A 17,096-nucleotide genomic window follows, 5' to 3' on the forward strand; every position below is an offset into this window, starting at 1 on the left:
ATCTATCATTTAATTTTGCCATCCAACTGCTCTACTGCTGTCCTGCTGGTTATCTGCCTATCATTTTCTGTTTTAACCAAACATTTATTGTATCGCGCCTTTGGATCAATGTTACTTAAGAATTTAAAATTTAGCATAAGAGGACCTTTTTTTTTTATTTGTGCTTTTCCCCACCTCCCACCCCTGGAACCCCCCCCCCAACTTAATCTGGCTAGATGTCTTGCCAGTTTATCGTCCCCCGACGTGCTCCTGTCTGATGCCCTCGTTATCTCATTTATCGGTCAATATACTCAATATTATATAGGTGATGGGTATTTGATTCTATTCTATGTTAAATATGTTATTGTTATTAATCTCCCTTAGATTACAAAAAGTGCCGAGTGATGAGGCATAGATCATAGAAAGAGTTGGTCTTGATCGGGTCTTCTTATCAAAGATGATTTAAGGGAGAAGGGAAGAAGAGATCCGATAGTGGGATTTATTTATTTATTATTATTTTTTTTTCCATTCCTTTTTTCCTTTTTTTTCCCTTCTTTTCTCCCTTCCTTCCTTTCTTTCTTTTTCCTTTTTTCTTTCCCCTCTTTCCCATTTTTTCCCTTCATATTCCTTTAGCAGTTAACTTTCTTATTTTTCCTTTTTTTTTCCCTTTTTTTTTTCCTGTCGAATACTCATTTACTTCTCCCTTTTTATAGTGTTTTTTTTCTTAAATGTTTTATTTGTTTTATTGTATTTTCCTTGACCCAGTTTTTACCCTATTTTATATATTTGTTTCCCCCATCTCTTTCCTTTCCTTCCCTTTTTTTAATTTTTTAATTTTTTTTTTAATCATGGATCATGTGTTCTACCTTTCCTAACTCCGCTCCTTTTCTTTATATTTTTTTCTTTCTTTTTTGCTAGCTACTACTAGGTGTCAAGGGTTTTTTGCAGATTCACTGATGGAGACTAGTAGCTCATCCGCCTCGAGAGGAGACTTGATGTTGTACATTTTGTTATTGAACATTATCTTCAAGAAGGCGGGGAATCGCATCTGTGCAGTAGCTCCCAGTTCTCTAAACTTCTCCATCCGCTGACCGAGTTCCAATTGCCTATCCAATGTAGTTTTGGATAGGTCCGATCTAGCTTCGAAGGGGAAGTCTGAAGTTTTCAGGGTCTTGATTTTAAGTGCTAAGTTCAGTATCTTTTCCTTTAATGTATATGTTAGAAAGTTTACCAGAATCTTTCTAGGTTTGACTCTGCTAGGGTTGAGACGGAAGGGGTCTCGGTGTACCCTCTGTATATCAGACTCCAGTTCTGACACAGATTCCTCCAAATTAAGGGAGTCCTTAAGTATGGTTGCCACAAAGTTCTTGATATCCCCTCCCTCTTTCCCCTCCGGGATTTTTAGCAACCTCAGGTTGTTCCTTCTTGAAAAATTTTCAAGGGACTCAACCCTTTCTTTAACTGCCTCTCCCTCTCTCCGTAGAGTCAAGATCTTAGCTTCTGCATGATCCAGTTCGCCAACAGTATTCTCTAGGCTCCCAGTTCTCAGAAAGAGCCCGTCTACTTTGGTCTCCAGATTCTCACACATAGTCCGGATCGCAGACTGAATTTGTCTTGATTCCTCAAAGCATTTTTTTGACTCCTCAAACCCGTTCCTAATCTCCTTCCTCATACTAAGAAGTATATGTTGGAGGGTGTCATCGCCATCATCTTCTTCATTGCCCCCTGAGCATGGATCTGGGTCTTTTGCTGCGCTTCCTGTCTCAACTAGGTTATATTTGTAGCCTGCTTTGCTAGATCGCCCATCTTTACGCCACCTGCCTGCTCCGCCATCACCGTTGCCTCCACTGCTGTCTCCCCGAGGTTGCTAAGTAGAAGTGTTGAATCAGAAACTTCAATTGGGGTAAGTGTGTTTTGCGTATTATACAGTCCTTGAGATTCTAGAGATTCTTGATTTATGTTAAGAACCTGAGGCAGGACCTTAAAGTAGGACTTCAATGAGGGTGTAATCCGGGAGGCTTTGAACTTTTTGGAGTTGCCCTTATTCTGACTCTCCTTATGGGGTAATTCCTTCAGGCTAGTGTACAGTGGCTGATGTCTCTTGCTTTTTCTCGGCGCTCTTAGGGCCAGAGATTGTGTTGATTCTAGCTCAGTTTCTGTCTCTGACTCTGTGACAGTTTGTTTCCCAGGGGTTCTTTCAAGTTCTTGCGACTGGCCTGTATCCCCAATTTTCGTAAAGCCTCCTAGATCTTTATCCTTGTTACTGCCTTTCCCTTTTCCCTTCGCCTTTCGTTTCCCCAGGTTTCCAGCGGTAAATCCCTTCTTTGCTCCTAAATTCTTTTCCTGAGGCAGTACTTTGCTGTTTTCCTGGGCAGGAGCGACACAGGGGAGAGCTTGCAAATTTCCCTTAAAACTAAACAAATTTGGAGTAGGGACTGGGTGAAAACCTTTTTCAATATTCTGCCTAGAGCTAGAGTCCTGATTATCAACAATACCTGAATCTAGTGTAGGATGTGTTTCTCCCTTCGACTGGCTCCCTCCCTGGTGAACCTCCTTACCACACCATGTATTCGCTGCTGGCGAGGTTACTCTCCTCGAAGAAACGCTGTGTGTGGCAGCCCTCCGACTTCTTCGCAGCTCCACGGCTGCCTCTCTCCAGCGGTAGGGCGCAGGAAGGAGAACCCGCCCCCAACACATCAGCTGCTCCGGCCGCGGCGTTCTGGTGTATGCCGGCGTCTCTGGGCTGCCGACCACGGAGCTGCCAAGCCGCCGATCCGCCGATCAGCAGCAGAGTTTCCTCACACAGCTCTGATTCCGTCTCCTACAAGCCGCCAGAAGTCTCCTTAAACAAGTACACTACCACCGATGCGTTTACTTAGTCGGTCGGGGCATCTCAGCTAGAGACTCCGTCGGGACCAGCGCGCCGCACTAGCTAGCGGCCGCCATGTTTTCCCCAACCTTTCACTGGACTATATGCCGACGACATCCTCATCTACACAACGGACCCGGCCCTGGCATTTCCAACGGTTATAAAGAAGGCGGAGGAATTTGGGAAACTCTCTGGGTATGAAATAAACGCCTGGAAGACAGAAATAATGGCCTGCAATATTACAAATCTTCAACTTCCGGTAAAACCCTCAATGAGATACTTGGGAATAACAATCACCAAAGATTTAAATCTTCTGGCTCAAAATAACTTAGACCGGATTTTCCGTGAATCTAAAATCTTGATGAAATCCTGGTCCTTTCTCCCGCTCACCATCTATGGGAGAACCAGTCTGGTTAAAATGAGCATTCTCCCCAAATATACATTCATTTTTAATACCATCCCACTAACTTTTGAAACCAAACAACTTACAAAATGCCAACAAAATATTAACTCATCTATCTGGGGCTACAAGTCAAGCAGACTGGCGTGGAAGAAACTGAGAAGGAGAAGAGAAAAGGGGGGGCTCGCATTGCCAGACCTGGAATGCTACGCTTGGGCGTTCCATCTGACTCACTCCAGGATGCTACTTAAGATTCCGTCAGACAATGCAAATGGCAATATGTTTAAGGCAATGCTATTGGGTTCGGACCTTCCACTGAATGGCTTCTTGTTTAAGTTCGGCCATCAGAAAGTCTTTAAAAAAGTTAGGCTAAAGTCACTACTGGGCCCCATAAAAGAATGGAAACAAATTAAATCCAAGGCTGGGATAGGGTATCTCTCCAACTACGCACCGATTTGGGAGTTACCTGGGTTCTCACCACAATATACTGAGACAGTCAAAATGGTCCTACTGGACGCAGGTATAACACGGTGGGGGGAGTTAGTGGTGGAAGGATCCCTCATGAAATAGGAAACATTTAAGGTCAGGGTAACAACATCACTCTCCTGGCTTGTATATATACAACTGGCCAGTTGGCTGCGAACTCAAACTAAGAAAAAAACAACAATGGGTGAATACAGCTCCCTAGAAAACAACTTAGTGGAGAAACCCGCGGGAGGCAAGAAAGTTGCACTCTACTATTGGAACATCATAGATGATGGAGAGGGCGAGCTCAACCTTCCGGTAAAACTGTGGGGAGGAGAGGGAGAACTCCAGGCAGAGGACAGATGGGTAGAATCCTTTACCCTTCTCTACAAAATCATAAAGCCAGCATGGCTGAGGCGCAATCAATTCTTTACATTACATCGGGTGTATTACTCCCCCAAGAAACTCTCGAAATTCCAACCTGGGAAATGCTGCAGTAAATGCCATTCCCAGCAGCCTCAGACCTACATATGTTTTGGGAGTGTCCAAACATCGCTACTTATTGGCAAGAAATCAAGATATCACTCGAATCAATTCTCAGAATCTCTATCCCACTTTCATGGTCTTTAATCATTTTTGGCCTAAACGAGAACATTAAGGGATTAGAAAGAGAATTTCTATACTATTCTATTCTACTAGCAAGAAGAGAAATCTGTAAAAACTGGGTTAGTACGAACTCCCCGACACATGCAGAGTGGCTGTCTTCATTATATGCAACATCGAAGGTAGATCTAGCTAGAATAGGTAGTCCTCGCTCTGTGAGATTCTGGGACTTATTGATTGAGTGGAGACGGAATAACTAGCCAACCCGTTTTTTTTTTTTTTTTCCCCGGGTCCGATGATTAGGCCCAAATCTCCTGGTCCAATGGGAGGCACCCCATTCCATATTGCTGTCGGACTACCTGCCAATAAATGGCCCGAATGGAGACAGTTCGTGCAGGGTTCTTCATTGCCTGCAACATCTTGTCTGCCTTCCTGTGTATTAGGAGATCACTTTTTGGTCTCTTGGTGATACAGAGGCGATCGGGTCTCGTGGTTGGAGCGCCCCTGGATCGACTACGTGGCTAATGAGGACAAAAAAAAAAAAAAAGAGAGTCAGCTCTTGTTAGTGCTACTTGTATCATGATGTCAACTCCTTCTCACATTCTTTTCCGCAAGAAGATATTTGCACCTGCTCTTTAGTCGGTATCTTTGCGTTTCCACTGAGAAAGTTGTCTTGTTCCTATTCCCTTGCATTGAGAGAAAATGTATGAAAAATGTGTAACGATTGTATGCACTTTAACATTAGATGCTCCAGCTGATCAAGGGGTAAGCTTAGATAGACTGATGGGGCAATTGCCATACATTATTTTTGATTGCTAGCTGGCTAGTTTGCATTAAACGCATCTTAAACTTTATAGTTTTTCCAGAGTGTTGTGTTTTGTTTTACAGCCTGGTGCTTTTTATGCCGGAAACTGTCTACATTAGGTGAACAGGATAACACTGGACCGAGCTCCACACGGCGACTCTGGGTTATACAGGTGAGGGAGGGATTTCTCCAAGAGGACCGAGGTAAAGCACAGCCTGCATAGCGCTGGACCTGGTCATTCGGTCAGTGCATGTACGTTGAACCAAATTTAGGTGATGTTTAACCATGTTTGCTGTGTTTCACTTGCTTCCTTGTATGGCAGGTACTGTGGTGTACTTGTCTGAATGTGTTAAAAGTACCCAATGCGTATTGCCTTGATAGGAGTAATGGCATAATAGCCTGGTTGGATAGATAGGAATGCGAGGAGTCCAAAGACAGAGATTAAGTGTATGAGAATTCATTGTTTAGAGCGAGCTGGATCTAGGATTGGTCCAGAAGCAGGGAAGATAGACAGGAGCACCAGAACCCAACACAAACACCCTTGAAGGATGAATGTGTAAGAGAAAGAGGACATCTGTTCCCTTTGCTAGACCCTCCATAGGCTCAAGCGAAGGTTATCCAAAGGCAAGGGGATATTTGGGTGTGAGTTCACGATATCTTTCTTTCCCTCCACAAGACCTGTTAGGAAAATAACTCAGGGAATGTATTCCCTATTGCCATTCCACCCTCCTCCATGGGTTGAGCAGTGGGCTCAAGACCGGTAGATCCTTCTTCTTGTTTTCCATGTATGGGTGAACAGCAATTAAGAGTGATTGGGGCCGAAAAACCTAAACATAGTGAGTCCCCACCAAAAGTGACTCATGCACACACTATGTATCAACCAGTACGGTAAAGCCACATGTAAGTATTGAAAAGAGTGGGTGGAACTCTTTAACAATGATTGGAAGAAGACCTTTCTTTAACACGGTACATTACATACAGAGAAATTTGCAAAAGAAGTTGAAAGACCCCATAAACAAAATAGATGCTTAAGAGTGGCCACTCTCTTTGCAATGGCACCAGGAGGCCCACAAGAGAAAGCATTAATCCCAAGCTTATGGTATGAAAAATATTCATGAAAAGTTGGAGTAACAAATAAATCAGATGAAGCAGAAGGAGCCAAAAAGCAAGAGAGAGCTGTGATGTAATCGATGGATAGTAAAGGGTCTGATAGAGGGGAGCAAGCAACTAGACAAGACACCGATTTCTAGAGTACAATTGTGTTCTTTCTAAGCTGTGCATAGAGATCCTCGAGAGCGCAGCTGCACAATCGCTAGAGAAAGTTTAAGATGTATAGCGGACTGGATGGCTGGGATACATCTTCCCCTCCTCTCATTCTAGTGATGTAAATGATGGGGACCACCCTTGTCTACCCCAATAACCTTCTTTCTTTGAGGACTATCCGCGGCCAGGGGCAGATTTAAAGTTCATGTCCCCTGGATTCCCTCTGACTTGAGGATTAAGAAACAGTTCCCCAACATTAGAGAAACTCAATCCAGGTCCATGTAAAATTGCAGAGTGTGTTTGAAGTGTAAAGACTGAATTGGGCAGATGCAAATCAACTGTTTTGTTTGATGATAGCAAGTGAAGTCAGAAACCAGTTAGTGGAAATGACGTGGCAATGAACATTGCAAAGGATGTTTCGCTGACTGCAGTTGCAGGCGTGTGCCCAGTGAAAATGGATTGGACTAAGATCTCAAATTGCAACTAGAATTTTACCAAATGCATTGCTTTTTTTGCCAGTCAACATATGTTCAAACATGATAGTTCACAAATCCCGATTTGTTGGGGGTCGTAATTTGACCTACCTCATTAATATGCATGAGGAAGGTCGTTCATTGCAACCTACTACAAATCGAATAGCTGCCATCATAGGGAAGGTGGCCTGATGGGGTCAGCAGACCACCATGCATGCGATTGCATTTAAAAAAAGCTACCTTTTTTTAAACCCAGTCGGTTTTCCTAAAGCAGGAAGCGTTAAGAAGAGAAAAGTTTCAAAAACGTTGTTTATGAGTAAGCAGTTGTAACTGGGACCACGGACTACTCATAAAGCATGTTTATTTACGAACCTCACAAGAGACACCATTCTCGTTCGCGCGAAGGTTACCACTTCCTTTGAGGTGTTGGTAACCTAACAATAATTCCAGTCTCAAACCACTGGAACATACCATAAGAAATTGCAGATTGGAAGGGATGCCTTAAAACATGCCCCTTTCAAATTGCAAACCTATGTTTTGATTCCGTAACAAGTTATTGAATCACAATTTAGGTGTTGAACATACCCAAAAGGTATTTATCAGTTGCAAAGGCTCCAAGTTAGCAAACTGGAGCCTTTGTGACTGCAAAATAGCTTTGAACATAAGTCCTTTGATCATAGGTCTTCAAACTTTTGGAGGCTGAGTCTCCACTGTCAAATATGTGGAGGTCTTTTGTACCAGGGGTCGTAGGTAGGCGTCTGCAAATTTTGAGACTGGTTCTAAAATTGATCCTATTCCCTATACTATCAGGTGCCCTGGTGTAGTCTTCAGATCCTTATGTATATTTGAGATTGTGTACAGATATGGCGTCCTTGGTGAAACTTTCATCAGGAAATCACCTTCCTTTTTCGCTATCCATCCATGTGCCCGTGCTTCTTCCACCATACTTGCTATCTATATCCTTATTCTAGGACTAGGACTTTGTAATTTCTTTGGTCTTGAAGGAGGCATCTACACTCACGGTCATATTGGTCAGCTGGCTGTATTACAATTGCCCCTCCCTTGTCCGCTGGTTTTATGACCAAGTTAGTTAGCTCTCTGATGGCTTCTCTCTCTTCCTTTGTGATGTTATGAAAGACCCGGTTTGCAGTGGGGTCCAATTCCTCCGGACCAGGACCCACCTGACAAAATAAGGATACAGATAGCAAGTATGGTGGAAGAAGCACGGGCAAGGAAGGTGATTTCCTGATGAAAGTTTCACCAAGGACGCCATATCTGTACACAATCCCAAAAATACATAAGGATCTGGAGACTCCAACAGGGCGCCCGATAGTATCAGGAATAGGATACATTTTAGAACCAGTCTCAAAATTTGCAGACGCCTACCTACGACCCCTGGTACAAAAGACCTCCACATATTTGAAAGACACTAAGGATGTCCTGATTTTTCTTGAAGACATGCCTTTTGACCCCCAGCGCCAACTAATGATTTGTGACGTGGAGAGTCTGTACACCAGCCTTCCTCACAACGAGACCGTAACCATCATTAAGGAAGTGCTTTTTGATACAGACTGGGATTATCAAACACCTCAAAAGTCATCATGGAGTGCTGTAGCCTGGCACTGAAAGAAAACTTTTTTTGAGTATAATAATACCTTGTACCTCCAGAAACATGGGACCAGCATGGGGAGCACTTTTGCTCCAAGCTTAGCTGGTCTTATGTTCACCATTTGGAGAAACATAAAATTTTACATTTTGACAACCCCTTCCGTAACCATATAAATATATGGAAACGGTATATTGATGATATACTGATCATATGGGATGGGGATGAAACCACAGCCAAACAATTCATCACTTGGCTAAAATACCAAGATGAATTTTTGAAATTCACCAGTACCATTTCAAATCAAGAATTAGTCTCCTCGACTTGAACATATACCCAAAAGAAGGAAAATTGGTGACCATGACACATTTTAAATCCACTTAAAAAAATTGCTTGCTGCTATATCAAAGCTTCATCCTAGCTATCTGTGTGACAATCTCCCTTATGGCCAATTTTTATGCCTAAGGAGGAATTGTACGAAAATCACAGACTTTAAACAACAATCAGGTGATTTGAAGAAAAAACTGGAAAAAAGGCTATATCCAAGAAAGGTGATTGACCAGGCCTATAAGAGAGCACGGAACAATTGCACGTTCAACACAAAATCCAACCAGATAACCAAAATTGTCAACAAACACTGGCGGATCTCAAACAGTGGAGGAATGAATCTACCAAAAACAATTTTCTCCCATAGGAGAGGAAAAAGCATCAGAGATATGATAGTGCACACCAGATCACGGAGAAGTGACCACATGAGACAAACAATTTTACACCCACAAATCACAGGACATCACCCCTGCGGCATGTGCCAAGCGTGCAGAGTAACAAAAAAGAGTAGAGAAATCACTTTTCGGAATGGTACTAGATAGGAACAGAGAAAATTCACTATGTGTAACAGCAACAATGTTGTGTACCTGATCATGTGTCCTTGCATGATGGAGTATGTGGGCATGACCACTAGCCCAGTAAAGACAAGAATAGGGGAGCACAAGAGCAACATTAAGTGCAAAAAGAACACTACGAAAATGGCCTCACATTTTTTTAGAAATGGGACACACACATGAAGAGATCTCGTGGACAGTAATAGAACAAGTCATGGACTAAAACTATCTTTTTGAGAAAGAGCAGCGGTGGGTGTTCCGCTTAAAAACGTTTGACACAGGACTAAACAATAAAATTCCTTGGGGCAAATTGTGATTGCACAAATAACTGTATACTTTGTTTTTTCTGAGAAATATCCTGTAGAAATCTGACCACACTGTAAAGTATAGACAGACAATTAATATGTATGGTTATATACCATGCTATATGTAAATACCACAATTTCTCTTTTCTCTTGCAAAAATTGAGAAAACCCAAAATCGCTACTCCCCCACCCTGTAAAGATGTGGCTTATAATGAGGACAGAGGCCTTTGTGGAGTTGGGTATGCGTTTATTAATTAAACTATTAGGGCACACAGAGCGCCGAGCGTGTTGCTTGCACACAGCTCCGGCGCCCGACCGATCGCGCTAGGGAGCGCGCGATCCCAAAGATGGCCACCGTTCACGCTACGTCATAACGTAGCGTGAACGACTAGAGCGGGGACTCTACATATCTCCCCTTTTTTGTCCAAACAAGTAACTTAGTCTGTGGTGGTTTCAGATCCCATCACCCATATCATACTCTCGGAATCTGGAGGGTCTCACCACCAATCGTCCTCCTCTGGTGCACCTTACCGGAGTGGATGTTGCCTCCTTCTACCCCAGTGTCAGGGACCCCACCTCTTTACCTTTGTGGACATACGATCTCTCGCTGTCCACTGGCTCTTTCCCTTCTCGTCTTATCATCCTTGCACGTGGGGTTTCTCCGCCTTCTTGTTCCAACGCTGGTACCGTGCTTTCCATTTCTCCTTCCTGATTGTCTGTTTCATTTTCCGATGTGCATTGATCCGTCACTTCTGGTTCTCGTGCCTCTGGGGCCCATTGCACTATCTTGTTGCATCGAGCCATGCGATCCTGGGACCACACATTCCCATCACTCAACCTGGCTGCTCGGCCAAGAACCTCTCTAACTTGGAGCGGTCTGCTGTATTTACTGTCCCCTTTTCGTTGAAGTGTGGCCAGTTTGACTCTCACCTATTCTCCTTCTTCCAACTGCGTGTCCTTTACGTTCCTTCTCTTATTGTAGTGCTCCGAATATATCCTCTGGGCCTTTCTAAATTTGCTTGTACCACCGCCGGAGACCACTTGCTGGTCACCGTCTTCTCTTTCCACGCCAAATTGTCCTTGGTAAATGGATCTCTTCCTCTAAGGATCTGGAAAGGACTGTACCCCGTCCCAGTGGGGGTGATGCGATACGCCCAAATCATGTGTAACAGTTCCTTTTCCCAATCCTTCCCCATCATGATGGCCGCTTGAATGGAACCCATCAAGACCCTATTGAATCGTTCTACTTGTCCATTTCCTGCAGGATGGTATATGGACGTGTGTTTGGAGCAAACTCCGTTCCTTTCCATGTATTTTAGCCATTTGTCTGAAGTGAATTGTGGGCCATTATCACTTAAAATAGATTTGGGGATGCCTTCCCTGAGGAAGATGGCAGTGAGGAACTTTAGTATGGTGTCCGTATCCATCTCTTCATTGACGTGTACTTCTGGCCACTTAGATTATTTGTCCACCAGGACACATAGATATTTCGGGGTCCCTTGCTCATCCAGGATAGGTCCCAATATATCAATGGAGAGTTCTTCCCATGGATTTCTCGGTGTGTCGAATTTTCCTATGGACGGCCTCAATGGTGTCATGGTCTTATCAGCTTGTTGACATTGGTTACACTCTCTTACATGTCGTTCCGTTTGCGTGTCCATGCCTGGCCACCAATAACCCTGTTTGGCTCTCAGTTTGGTCTTACCAATTCCTAAATGGCCTTCGTGTAGTATTGCTAATAGTCTAGAGATGAGTCCTTCTGGGGGTACTACTTTGCCCCCTCGGTACATAAAGACTCCCTTGTCGCCGAGCGAGAGTTCCTCCCTAACTTCAAAGTATTTCCTCATTTCTCCATTCAGATGTTTCTTTTCCGGCCATCCTCCTGTGATGTACCCTTTCACCTCTTGGAGGCTCCTGTCTGCCTGATATGCATCCTTCCATTCTTGGTTGCTTATCACCTTCTCCGGATCTTCCATCAATGCCACCATTTCGTCCCCTTCTTCCTTCTCTTTTTCTGCAATTTCCATGGCTGCTGCCCTGCTTAAATAGTCAGCGACTTTGTTTCTGCTGCCAGGGATGTATTCTACGTCATAGCGATATTCCAGCAGTTTTAGAGTCATTTTCGCTATTCTCGGGGTGGCACTCGCATGCCCACTGGACGTGAGGACCCGCACCAATGGCTTGTGGTCTGTTCTTAGCTGGAATCTTGTGCCCCATAGGAACTGACGAAATCTCCCCATGGCCCAAACCACTGACAGCATATCTTTTTCAATAACACTGAACTTCTTCTCAGTGTCCGTTAGGGCCCTGGACGCAAAACTAAGGGTCTCCAGTGTTCCTCCACCCCTGTCTTGCATAAGGACCGCGCCGAGTCCTTTGTCACTGGCATCTGTTGTCACCACTGTCCGTCCCTGTGGATCGTACCATTGAAGGGGTATGGCTTGGACCACATCTTTCTTGACGCCTTCAAACTCCCTCTGAGTTTCTTCCGTCCATGCAAACGTCGTTTTCTCTCTTGTCAACAGCCGCATGTGGTGGGTCTTGGAAGCAAAATGCTGTATGAATTTGCTATAATACTCGGCCATGCCTAGGAAGGACCTAACTTCCTCTTTGCTGGCAGGCGGTGGAGCGTCGCATATTGCTCTTACATTCTCCTTCTTCAGTGTGATCCCTAGTTCACCTATTTCGTGCCCCAGGTAGGTGACAGATGCCATGCCTAGGTGGCATTTCTCCCACTCAGCAGTCAGCCCCTTGTCTTCCAGCACCCTCAGTACTTTGGTCAACTTGGCGTCGTGGTCTCGTTGATCACCTCCCATGACCAAGATGTCGTCTTGGAAGTATTGGACCTCTTCCATGTTCTTGAAGAGACGATGCATAAGCTTTTGAAAGACCGCCGCTGCAGATGCTAGACCGAAGGGCATCCTGCAGAATTGGTAACATCCGAAGGGGGTGATGAACGATGTCAGCCTCCTGCTCTCCGGGTGTAACGCTATCTGGTGGTAAGCCGACGTCAAGTCGATGGTGGAGTACCATTTCTTTCCTTTGGTCTTCGCCAGCATTTCCTCGATACGGGGCAGCGGGAACTTCTCCACTACGATATTTTTGTTAAGTTCGCGCAGGTCCACGCACAGCCGGACCTTATCGTTTGGTTTCATAACTACCACCAGGGGGGCCAGCCACTCGGCACATGTGATGGGTTCAATAATGCCATTTCTTTCCAAGTCGCGCAGCTCTTGCTGCACCGCCTCCCTCACGGCTATCGGTACATTCCTCACTTTATGTGCCACTGGTGTGGCATCCATCTTGAGGATGATCTTGTGTGAGAACTTCTCCAATTTCCCGACCCTTCCGCTGAATACCTTGGGGAAGTCTATTTTCCATTTCTCCATGTCTGGCCACATTTCAGGTTCCGTCAATAGTACCTGCACTGCTCCGCCAGGGTCCAGCTTGATGCCTAAGTCTCCTTGGTCCATCCAGCCTAATACTGATGGGCCTTTCTCCGTCACATATAGTTTGCAATCTGCACTGCGTCCTCTGAATTCAAATGTCAGTGGTCGGTATCCTGCTATGGGGATGCGGTTTCCCAGGTCCGTGACCGGTCTGATGTCCGGTGGTTCCAGATGTGGGCCCAAATGGAGCATGAATTTCTCTGTCCACACTGCTCTTTGTACCAAAGTGTACGGTGAACCTGGGTCCGCCACAATGCTTATCATCACGCCACCTATCAGCATGTCCAGAACGGGTTTGTTCGATCTCCTGGTGCCTACACTCAAGACTTGTTCCTCGATGCACAGTACTTCATCCTCTTCCGCTTGGCTTCGAGTTTCTCCATCTTCCTGGTCCATGTCAACGAATTTCACCGTGTTGCGGGCCATTTTTCTCTGACACACCTTTTCGTAATGTCCCGTCACTCCACAGAACATGCACTTAGCCCGGAAGGCCGGGCACCTTTTGTCATTCGCCTCATGAGCCCAGCTGCCACACCGGTAGCATGAAGTCTTACTTCCTTTCATCTGCCTCCCCGGTGGTCCCGGCTTTCCTTGCCACTTGTTGGGTCCTTTGTAGGTCGTACCAGTGTTCCTGCTCCCGCCTTTAGGCTCTTTGTCCTCTATTCTGTTGACCATGGGCTTCGCCCCCATTTCTCTTTTCGCCGCATCCGCACAGCTTCGTGCTAATTCTGCCTTCTTCATCATCGCAATCGCCTCTTTCAACGGGGTATCACCGCATGACCATAGCTTGTCCTGTACTGATTTCATTGTCGTGTGCATCACTATTTGGTCTTTGATGAAATCATCATGGAGTGTCCCAAACTGACACGTGGACGCCAACTTTTTTAATGCCGCTACATACTCATCGATAGATTCGCCCTGCTCTTGCTTCCGCTGTTGGAAATTGTATCGGTCTATTGACACACAAACCGCCGGTCGGTAATGTTCATCGAGTTCTTCTAGGGCATGGGCATACACGTTGTCATCACCTGTTTGTCTCTGCTTGGGTACTAGGTTCTTGAACACTCTGATTCCCTCCGGGCACAAGTTATGTAGTAAGATTCTTCTTTTTCTGACGCTTGTGAAGGCCTCTTCATTCTCGTCCTCCAGGACTTCAATGTAGTTTGTGATGTATTCCTTCCAGTCCTCCCACTTCATTAGGGGCTCTCCCGGTTTTGGTAGGAATGGGACCGGCGCCGTCGCCGAGGATGATTGAGGGCACATGGTTTCCCGCCTTTTTGGCGCAACACTCTGGGTCTTGGGTCTGCCTGGTGCGCTGTTCTGCTCTCCTTCGCCTGGCCGGGGCTGGATGTCTCCCTCTTCACCACTATCTATGGCTCCTGGATCGGCCAGTGCTACTAACCAGCCGGGTACTCCTGCAGGATGTGGCTCCTGTGCTGCCCTGCCGCCTTTCTAGCACGTGGCAAGCCTCAGTGGTGCCCCTCGTACCTCAATTCTTCGGCCAATATGTAATGGCACAGGATACAACTGCCTCTGCCGCGCTCTGTGTGCTTCCCTTCTTCTCCTGTGGTGCAGCTTGATGAATAGGCCTCTCTGGCCTATGGTAGCACCGTGGAGAGATGGCCAGGGTTCAGTCTTTTTTTTTTCCTTCCTCTTGTGGGTCCTCGTTGTTTTCCTGTTCACCTCGTCGCCATTGTAATGATGTGGCTTATAATGAGGACAGAGGCCTTTGTGGAGTTGGGTATGCGTTTATTAATTAAACTATTAGGGCACACAGAGCGCCAAGCGTGTTGCTTGCACACAGCTCCGGCGCCCGACCGATCGCGCGATCCCAAAGATGGCCGCCGTTCACGCTACGTCATCACGTAGCGTGAACGACTAGAGCGGCGACTCTACACACCCCTCTTTTTTATTAATTTATACACCAACTAGTAGGAACATATCACTTGTCCACTGATACAGGAAGTGGATTATGATTAACCGTCCAGATTGGCACTAAGAAGGGGGCTATTTTGTGAAGGGCCGCACTCTTTTCTTATATACCTTTTTACCGACTTATTTGCCGATATGATAACAAAAAAGTCTGGACTAAGTATTAAACATCGTAAATCATCCTAATGTGAAAATAGGTATTTTTTCATGCCCAAGACATTTTTTGGCAACGAACTATGAACCATCACAAGATCGCGACCCAACAGGAAGTGTGGCATTTTTCATTACAGAAATAGCACATTTCCGGATGCCATCTTTGTGAAAGGTATCATTCTAGTTGCCTCAGAAAACAGCAGCATGCATATCGAGGGGGACTTAAAACTGCACAAAGCGACATACCCTTTCATGCCTAAGATTTCCTTTTCCTTTTTTTAAAGAAAATAACACTGCCAAATATTGTACCCTCGATATATATCAATAGTGACAGCGAGTCCTCTATCAAACAGGAAGTGTGAAATTTCACGTAACACAAAAAGCCCAAAATCGGCAGCCATCTTTGGGATGTAACACTCTAGTGTTGCGATCCCCTTTTAGCGGGCTTCTAAAATGCTGGGTATACAAATAGGAGCTCTGGACATTCAGATGGCGTTCCATGGAGCCACCATAAGGTATTTACTGGAGAGTGTGCAGCCTTGGCGATGTAAGTAAGACCCGTGAGGGTCTTTAAATATAGCCCCCCTCTGTTATGGCAAATAACAAAGACCAATTTAAACTTACTAACTTAACATTATATACTCTACCTTTTTATACTGCAGTGTTTGACTACAGGCGCCCTCCTCTTACGTGACAGCTCATGAGGCCATACGTTCCTATTAAGATTGTATGTATAAACGTATGATCGCAATTTCAGCAGCATAAGAATGAAGTGAAATAGATATATAAGAACAACTGATGAATGCCGTTTAAAACGCTGGGCATTATATGTGTGCCATGTGTGTATATATATGTGTGTGTTTTTAAGTTTTTTTAATCGTGTGATGTGTGATGAAAAATCATCTTTGGGCAACTCAGCACCCACTCCAGAGAATGAGTATTTTGCACGACGATCATTTTGAGAAAAAAATACATCACAGTGGTATTCACTACCAAACACTCCTGTTCCACATGATGGTGCTATAATAGTTATATGTTAAATACAGTGTCATCTTTGTCATTTTTCTTTTACAGGTAAAAATATCGGATGTATGACGTTACAACGCATACTTTTACCACGCATACCTTTACAGTGCGGTTTTTACATTGCAAACCTTTACAACGCATAGCGCTTAGAGGTGCTGGATAGTGGTAAGTATAATTTTCTATTCCAACTCCAGTCCCCGTGGACACTAGGGAAGGTGTTGGATAGAAAATTAAACTTATTCCCTATCCTAGAGCGCCCCCCAGCGCAATGCGTTGCAATGGTTTGCGTTGTAATGCCTGCGTTGTAATGGTAGTGCGTGGTAAAAGTTTCGTTGCAAAGGCTGTATACCAAAAATATCAAATGGGTATGTCTTTTTTCCATGCTTAATTTTTGAGCATGTATTGTGGCTGATTATAATATAATTTAGGCTCATTAATTACACATATCAAATGTGTGAGTGAAGTAGGAATCACGCAAGGTCCTGAAGTAGAAAGCCAAATGGATGGCTTTTGAAACATGTTGACCAAGTAGGAGGCAACTAATTATAGTATACCTCCTACGTCTCCCCTTTTTTAATGTTTCCGGCTAGGGAAGCGAATAAAATGTATTTTTTCTACTAGCTAGTCAACTTTTAATTTGCACCACGGTCCTCCTTGACCCTCCCACTCCTATCTCCACACTACAAATAATTTTTTCACTGAACTAAGTACTCCCACGTCTCCGTAGGTTGCAGCACACCCCGCCCCGTAGAGGGACGGGAATTCATTGTCCTATCTTGATGACATAGTTATCTTTAGTACCACCTGGGACCAACATCTAATTTACTGTCTCATTCTTCTAGAATAGCAAAATGCCGATTTACACATTAATGCAAAGAAATCCAGAG

The 17,096-nt window shown here is 44.7% G+C and overlaps 1 long non-coding RNA gene across 1 annotated transcript in view; it reads left to right on the forward strand.

The window, feature by feature from the left end:
- The window catches only part of LOC144824151 (uncharacterized), a 257,683-nt gene that overhangs the window by 196,532 nt on the left and 44,055 nt on the right, over positions 1–17,096 (forward strand). The window contains exon 6 of the long non-coding RNA XR_013608911.1: positions 5,205–5,293. This is a non-coding gene — a long non-coding RNA (uncharacterized LOC144824151). The remainder of the gene's footprint in view (positions 1–5,204; positions 5,294–17,096) is intronic.

This window comes from Lissotriton helveticus, chromosome 3_1 (genome assembly GCF_964261635.1).
Source record: "Lissotriton helveticus chromosome 3_1, aLisHel1.1, whole genome shotgun sequence".
Lineage (NCBI taxonomy): Eukaryota > Metazoa > Chordata > Amphibia > Caudata > Salamandridae > Lissotriton > Lissotriton helveticus.